This window comes from Panthera leo, chromosome C1 (genome assembly GCF_018350215.1).
Source record: "Panthera leo isolate Ple1 chromosome C1, P.leo_Ple1_pat1.1, whole genome shotgun sequence".
NCBI lineage: Eukaryota > Metazoa > Chordata > Mammalia > Carnivora > Felidae > Panthera > Panthera leo.
This window is the reverse complement of record NC_056686.1, coordinates 192,094,665-192,102,386: the sequence shown is the minus strand read 5'-3', so window position 1 is coordinate 192,102,386 and position 7,722 is coordinate 192,094,665.

Here is a 7,722-nt window from a genome sequence, read left to right as displayed (position 1 = left end):
TTTTTTTTTTTAAGAACTCGTGTTCTGATTTTGGTAAAGGTAAACCCACTCCCTTCTTCTGGAAGTACTTAGAGATGGTTGTTAAAGGAGCTGCTTTTTAGATTTAAGGACTAAAATGGATATACCTCCAGTAATTAAGTAAATTTCTAACACTTATCTGCTCCACCCCATCCCACCTTTATCATGTTAAACAGTCTTTTTGCTTTTCTTAGTCCTCCTCTCCTGGAGAGCTGTGATTAAGAAACCCCACCCACCCTTGAATGGGGTGCTTGAGCTGGGGGCAGGGAGGCTGGCTACCTGTGAACAAACATTGGCAGCAATGAGGGAAAATAAGTGTCCCTGGACTTTGGACTCGTTTATTAGGCAGATATTCCAAAAGCAGCCAAACATTGCTCTCTGCAGTCTCCCCAAACAAATGACACCCATAATGCACGTGCAGAAGCTTTTAAAATATGGCTCAGGGGACTGCTGCAGGAGGAAAGCTGTCCTCTCTCCCCCACCTCAATATGTTTTTCTTTTTGCCGAGCACACACTTGCATGCACCCACATGCACGTACACATGCACTTTGCTATTAGAGAATTCTGTTTGCTTTCCGACATGCTTAACCGTTCATTAATATATGAAAGCCTATATATGAACACACACACACACACACACACACACACACACACACACACACACAGGTTTCTTCACTATTTAAGAATTCTGTTTGCTTTTCTAATCTGTTTAACTGTTCCTTCATGAAGAGTGTGAGGCCATGACTTGGAGAAGGAGGTGACAGTGCAATGACCAGCAAAATACCAATGACCAGGGTTGAGTGGGGACCGAATTTAGGAAGCTCAAGTGACAAAAACAATGAAAATTTTAGAATGACTCCCTAGGAAAATGACGAGTCTAGGCATTTGTGCTTTATTTATACCAAAGTTGGGAATGTAAGATTTAAACCCAGGCCAGTTTTCACTTCATGGATATTAAGGAAACAAATGCACCGTTCCCATAGCGAACTTAAACACTTTGCTTCAGGGAGAAGCCTGGTATTGTAGTTTTGGGGACTCTCAAAAGCTGCTCGCTTTTATAAAAACTCACTGCTCTTACACACTCATACTCTGAATTGAAGTCAAAATTTCAGCGGATTCGACAAAACCTAGTACATAGAGCTACAGAACTTTTTGCACATCTTCTTGTCCTTACTCAGAAGCTGCTTCTTAGGACCTTCGAACAGATCCCCTGTCTGAGGGCCAATTCTTGTGTTTTTCAAATGAGGACCTTTCCCGATCACCTTGACCTCTTCCCTCTTTTAGTATGTCTTCCCAGAAAGTACACAGATGGTCATGCCGCCTCCGGTCATTGTGCTTAATTTGGGTTGACCCCTTGACTTTTTTTCTTTGTGGAGGAATCTAGAAAATGATGCACAGTGCATCTAAAAGTTGTGGGATGAAATGGATGAAAGTGGGTTAATTCTTCATTTTTTAAAAAAAATTAGTGTTTCATTTGGGCAACATGCCAAGCCTCACAAAAACAACCAATTTACTGTGAAGGAAAAAAAAGAAAAGCAGTTGAAAAAGGACAGTGAGCCAAGGAGGGGCAATATAAGTAATGCCTTTTGGGGTCTAGTTGCACACCACTTTTCAGAGATGCCCCTTTGTTTTCAGTCTGTGTTCTTGCCCCCGCTCTTCCTCTCCCATCCCTCAACGATAAAGCCTACCTGCTTCCCTAGAGTCTTCCTAATGTCAACTACCCCATCCCCCACCCAGGGGAGAGAAGCCAGATCTATTTATGGCCACCCTCTCTTTCCGTCCCACATGCTATTTCCCCCAGATTTGCATTTTTATTATGCAGACAGTTCATACTCATGAAAACAATTATAAAATGAAAGGTTGTGGGCGGTGGGGTCTAACAACTTCTTCACAGATAGCTTTGTGGAGTTGGAAAGGATTTATGGTTCAGTTTAATGGCACGTGTACAGCTTCCAGGTTGTCCCTTTCACAGGTCAGTTTTAAGCATTGTCGTGCTTCATGAGTTGGGGGTGAAGATTTAGAAAGTTGTCTAAAGGAACTAATGTGACCCGTCCGCGGATCCGTTGGCCAGACTTTTAGGAAGTCTCTTTAATTTATATGATTTCCCTCCTTACATTTTGATGTTGTCTAAATTGGCTGAGAATAATTTTTCTTGGTGCCTTATTGGTTTATCTTTGCAAACCTTTGTCATCTTTTCACATGACCGTTTCCAATGACGGGCCTGTGTGTGTGTGTGTGTGTGTGTGTGTGTGTGTGTAATTGTGTGCATGGACAGGCTTAAATAATGTGCCGACAGCACTGTTTCCAAGTTGGTATTCATTAGGCTGTTTCCTCCTGGGCCAGGGCTGCACTAATCCTGACACTGGCTGCCAGGAGAAAACCTCATGGATCCCACACCGAACCTTAATAACAGCATCCGTGACCTGCACTCTCAAGTACAGAATGGAAACCCCAGAGCTAGGAAACGTAGTCGTATATTTTAATGAACTGCTACCCCTGCTAAAGGGGCTTCTTTCACTTTTGTGCTCTACAGAAAGACCAAGGGGGGTAGGAGGGACAAAGCTTTGAATAACTGCTTTCTAACACCAAATGTGGCAAACAGGACAGAGAACGTCACACATCTAGGCAGGTGTGAGGTACAGTGGCTGAGAATTGCCTGCTCCCTCTGCGTGCCCTTTCTTGCCTCCAAAGTCCAAGCAAGTGATCCCAGGGGGGGAAATATGCCTGGAGGGGGGAGGGTGGTTCTGAGGGGAAGAAAAAAAAAAAAGCTACCAAGACATTAAAGCGGGGCAAAGGGTGGGCAGGATGTGAGGAACTAAGTAACCTGACTCAACTCTCAAAAGCTTCTAGCAGCTCACTGACAATTGCAGGATTCATTTCAGCCAGGACACTGTCTGGGACACCATTGTGAGACAATATGACTTCGTGTTGTTACAAACTGTATGTATAGTATGTATGTGTTGTGGGTGTGTATATACATATAATATATATTATATATATGAGAGATTTAGTGACTTTGATACGGGTTTGGTGCAGGTGAACTTATTACTGAGCCACATGAGGCACATACCGAGTCAGTAGGTGGCGTCCAGGGCATTCAGTATGTTTTTTTTTTTATTTTTCACCCGTGTATAGTGCCTATCACTGCAGCATCCTCGCCGTTGCGTCCGACCCAGAATTCCCCAATCAGAGCCAGCGATATTTTATTTGTAGACAATCAACTTGAATCTATAAATTATTATTGGCAGAGGATTATAATTTTGACTCCATAACATTAACAAAAGGAAACCCAGACATTCTCGATAGGTAGTTTTTGGTTTGGTTTTGTTCCTGGAAGTCCGTAGAGCAGCAGTTGTATGTGGTTATGTTAGTCTCAAGATGCTTAATTTGCTGACCTTATTATTTCAGAAAAGATTTTGTATGTATTATATTTGTGGGGAGGTAAAATAATGGTTTGAGATTTTTATCAAATATGGAGAGTAGTTATTTATGAAAAACAAAGAAATGTCTATTTTTGTTTCTTTGTTCCCAATTAATGTAGATAAATTTTAAAGTGCATTAAAACAATGGTAAAGAAAATAAAAAAGATGCTGTACAAGTCTTTTTCTCCTCATGCTTTTATGAAGACACACACTGCTTTCTAAGAGTGCTTGAGGAGATACGTGGATTCTAACTTCATAATCAGATTTCTCAGATGTACTTAAAAAGGCAATGCTTTTATTAGTATGAAAATCAAGCCAATTCCAGTCACCAGCAGCAAAACTAATGAAAACATGTTTTACTTGAATGTACTTAGGTTTCTCCTGCCGATCCTGTGATTGTTTCATGAATCCCTTGAAGAAATGAAGGGAAATACACGTAAGACCAGCAACCTTGCCTGAGATCGTTTTCTATTTTATCAGCTCTCCATCTGTACTTGATACTGAACCTCTTTGAATAGAGGTGATGCTGTTGTGTGTCTGGTTGGGGGTGGGGGGGCGGGCAGGGACTCTCAAAACCGTTTGTCATTCAGCAGTTAGATCCACAACTTAGTATTAAGCCCTGAATACAAGTCAGGGAGCCCAGAGAAGAGGCTAGAAATTGATTTAGAGTTGGCACCTCCCTGATAATCTGCTGCCTGATAAACCTGAGATACTATTGTCAGAGTCCTTTCTCCTGGCTGCCTGTTGGCCAAATGCAGAGTAGTCCCCAGTCCACGGACCATCGCCTGTTAATGCCTGGGATGTCCGTGTTTTCCAGCATCGCTCTGAGGCGTAAGTATGTCGAAGACGGGTAATTAGGGTCTTCACGTTTTGTTGGAGGGAGATAAGACAAATCTAAGAGGTGGACAACAATATGAGCATATGTAATTTAATGTCAGAGTGAGTGCTGTGAACATTGTCAGATTCATATAGAAGTGAGGACGGTTGGGAGAAGCAGAATGGAAGACCCCGTTGTTGAGCTGAATCCTGACGGAAGAACAGAGCTGCACCTTCCATGTGCAGGACTCTGGCGGTGGCACACCCTCCCAGGGCTTCCTCATTGCTCATTTCTCCCCAGTGGAAAAGGGGGTAGGAGTAAAGCTACAGGCCGGGGCAAAGGGACTGTAGGGACTTAGCAGGTTGGAGAAAAAGGTGGGGTCCAGAGTATTATTGGTAATAATTCTTTTTAAATGTTTATTTTTGAGCAAGTGAGAGGGGGGAAGGGCAGACACACACACACACACACACACACACACACACACACACACACAGAATCCGAAGCAGGCTCCAGGCTCTGATCCGTCAGCACAGAGCCCTACACGGGGCTCGAACCCACAAACTTGAGATCATGACCTGAGCTGAAGTCCGGCACCTAACTGACTGAGCCACCCAGGCGCCCCGGTAATAATTCTTTTAGTGATTTAGAGCTTTTTAGTTTGTCACCAATGGAAATGGGATTGAGAGGCAGTAGAATGGATGCCAAGTCTTTAAAGACTTGGCAGCTAGACAGCAAGAGATTCAAGTTCCCGCTCCTCCATTTATGGGTTGTGTGACCCTGGACATATTAATCTCTGAGTTTTTCAGCTTTCTCATCTGTGAAAGAGGCAGAATAGCACTGATCTTAGGGCTGAGGGGAGCTAAAGGATGAGATCAGGTTAAGGTAAAGCAAGGAAGCAGCAACGGTTTAGGCATGGAACGGAAAGCAAATGGATATAATCTTCTGGAGTTCCTACTAAAAATGTAGATTCGGGGCGCCTGGGTGGTTCAGTCGGTTAAGCGGCCGACTTTGGCTCAGGTCATGATCTCGTGGTCCGTGAGTTCGAGCCCCGTGTCAGGCTCTGTGCTGACAGCTCAGAGTCTGGAGCCTGTTTCAGATTCTGTGTCTCCCTCTCTCTGACCCTCCCCCGTTCATGCTCTGTCTCTCTCTGTCTCAAAAATAAATAAACGTTAAAAAAAAAAAAATTAAAAAAAAAATTAAAATGTAGATTCCCAGGCTTAAGCTCCAGGAATTGAGATTCAGTAGGTCTGGGGCCCATAAAGCTGTTTTTGTTTTTTTTTTTTTAAAGAAAAGTTTATTTTGGACTTACTTTATGTTTATAGAAAATTTGCAAAGATAATCCAGTTCCTGTATACCCCTTAATCATTTTGCCCTAATGCTAACATGTCATCAAAGGTCACTGTCAAAACGAAGAAGTCAACACTGGCACGTTACCATTAACTCCAGACTTCATTTGGATCTCACCAGATTTTCCACTAATGTTCTTTATCTATTCCAGGATCCAATACAGGATTCCACATTGCATTTAGAGAAGCTTCGTTTTTCATAGGCACTTTCAGCTGATGAGAGGTAGGTGGTCTGGGGACCGTATCCTGAGAAATAATAGGGCAAGTAAAGGACCGAGCAATCGCCCCATCCTCACACTGGGAAGACGAAGCAGTTTTGAAGAACAAGGGGGGATGTAGACGGCTGGTGTTAAAAAGGTGGAATGGAATCCCCTCCATGAGACGAGAGGGGTTATGTCAGGAAGTGAGGGGCCCGTTCCTAATGCCAGCTGAAATGAGTCTTGGAGCTGGAAGGTGGGGATGCTACCTGGAGTGAGGAGATCCATCTTGGGTTGGGGGCAGGTCAGGGGAGTCAACAAAGGCAGTGTGTGGGGAGCTGCTTTGGGGAACCCGGGGAGGGCTCCGGTAGGTGACTGTAGGAGCTTACAAGCGGCCGGTTCAGCCTGGGAGCCCCACAGTCCTGTATTTTCTGGAACCTGATGAAAATGCTTTAGAAATAGGTCACAGTTGTAACTGACATCACGCACTACCACACTGGGCACTAGCAGAGGTGGAGCGGGGAGACGGTCTTGTTGAGGGAGGACCCTCACCAGCGGCGGGAGGTGCACACGCTGAAGCTCTGCCTTGGAAGACTCTCCCCCCACAGTGAGATCACGGGGGCCCCGTCTGGGTGCCAGAAGACAAGGTTAGTAGAACTGAGAAGGGTAAGAGGAGGAAGGAATAGATGTTTTAAGAAAAAGCTAGCAGAATGACTTTCGGTCTTGAAGTAGATGCTATGGAAACCTTCCTGAGGACTTTAGGTCCGGAGGCAATCACTGAATTTCTCTACCCCCCCTCAGAGGACGTAGTTCCCTCCGCAGCATTTCCCATCATTACCACCTAACCTGTTGCCTCTTAAAAGAACGTTAACCTTCTTTCGTTTGATTTGAGATTCCTCATTTCTGTACTATCTCACTTAGTTCTTTCTGCACCCTATAAATGCTAAACCACAGATATTCTTAAAATTTGTATCCTATTAAGTACGTGTTGGCTCACGGGCCAAACCCATTAAAGACAGGGTAGTGGAAACTGCCTCAGAAACCAAATCGACCGCACCCGTGTACCTCAGGAACAGGCCTTGCCGAAGGGTTCCCAGATCTGCTTTCTTGCCGGCACAGTGTCTGGCCAGCCAGGTCAGTACGTGGCTAAGACTTCAGGCAATCAGGTCCTTAACTTGCTAGATGCTGCGTGTAATCTAGATTCTGCATAGAAACGAGCGCTTACCTGGGAGTGGCTGCCGGCTGCCGAGCGCTTTTCCAAGCAGCTCCACACTCCAGGATGCAGCCTCTGGTTGAGGGAACAGCTGTAGTCGTATAACGTGTGACTAGAGAGAAGTTTCGGTGATGAAAGACCAATTTAGCTAACTTCTATGCTGTAGCTAAACTTTTCCAAAAAACATTGTATAACCTGAATACAGAGGGAATTATTTTCCTGTGAATACTGGCTTCAGCATGCTTTTCCTTTAAATCAAGTAGTATTTATACATACAGGAAAACTAAACCAAGAGATGAACCTCACACTGTTACAAAACCAAGATTAAGTGGTGTTGGATTTCAGTAATGTATGAGCATATGGGGCACATTCAGTGTAAATGTCAAAGAAAAGGTCGTGATGGAATCTGATACAGCAGGGAGAGTTTCTCTTTAACCAGAAGCACTGGGCCCGAAGAATCTTAGAATGAACCATATGAAACTGCTGATAGGCAAGCATTTTTTTTTTTTTTTTTTTTTTTTTTTTTTTTTTTTTTTTACCTCCAGAGATGGCAATTTCATTTGGTTCAAACATAGATTTCGGACCTTTGTCTTTGCCTTGTAAAGGAAAGAATACTTAGAGGCTCAGTTCACAATATATCAGAATTAAAATTTCACTGAGAAAAACTAAAATTGAAGATAAATGAGATGAGATGGTTCGATCTAACCCT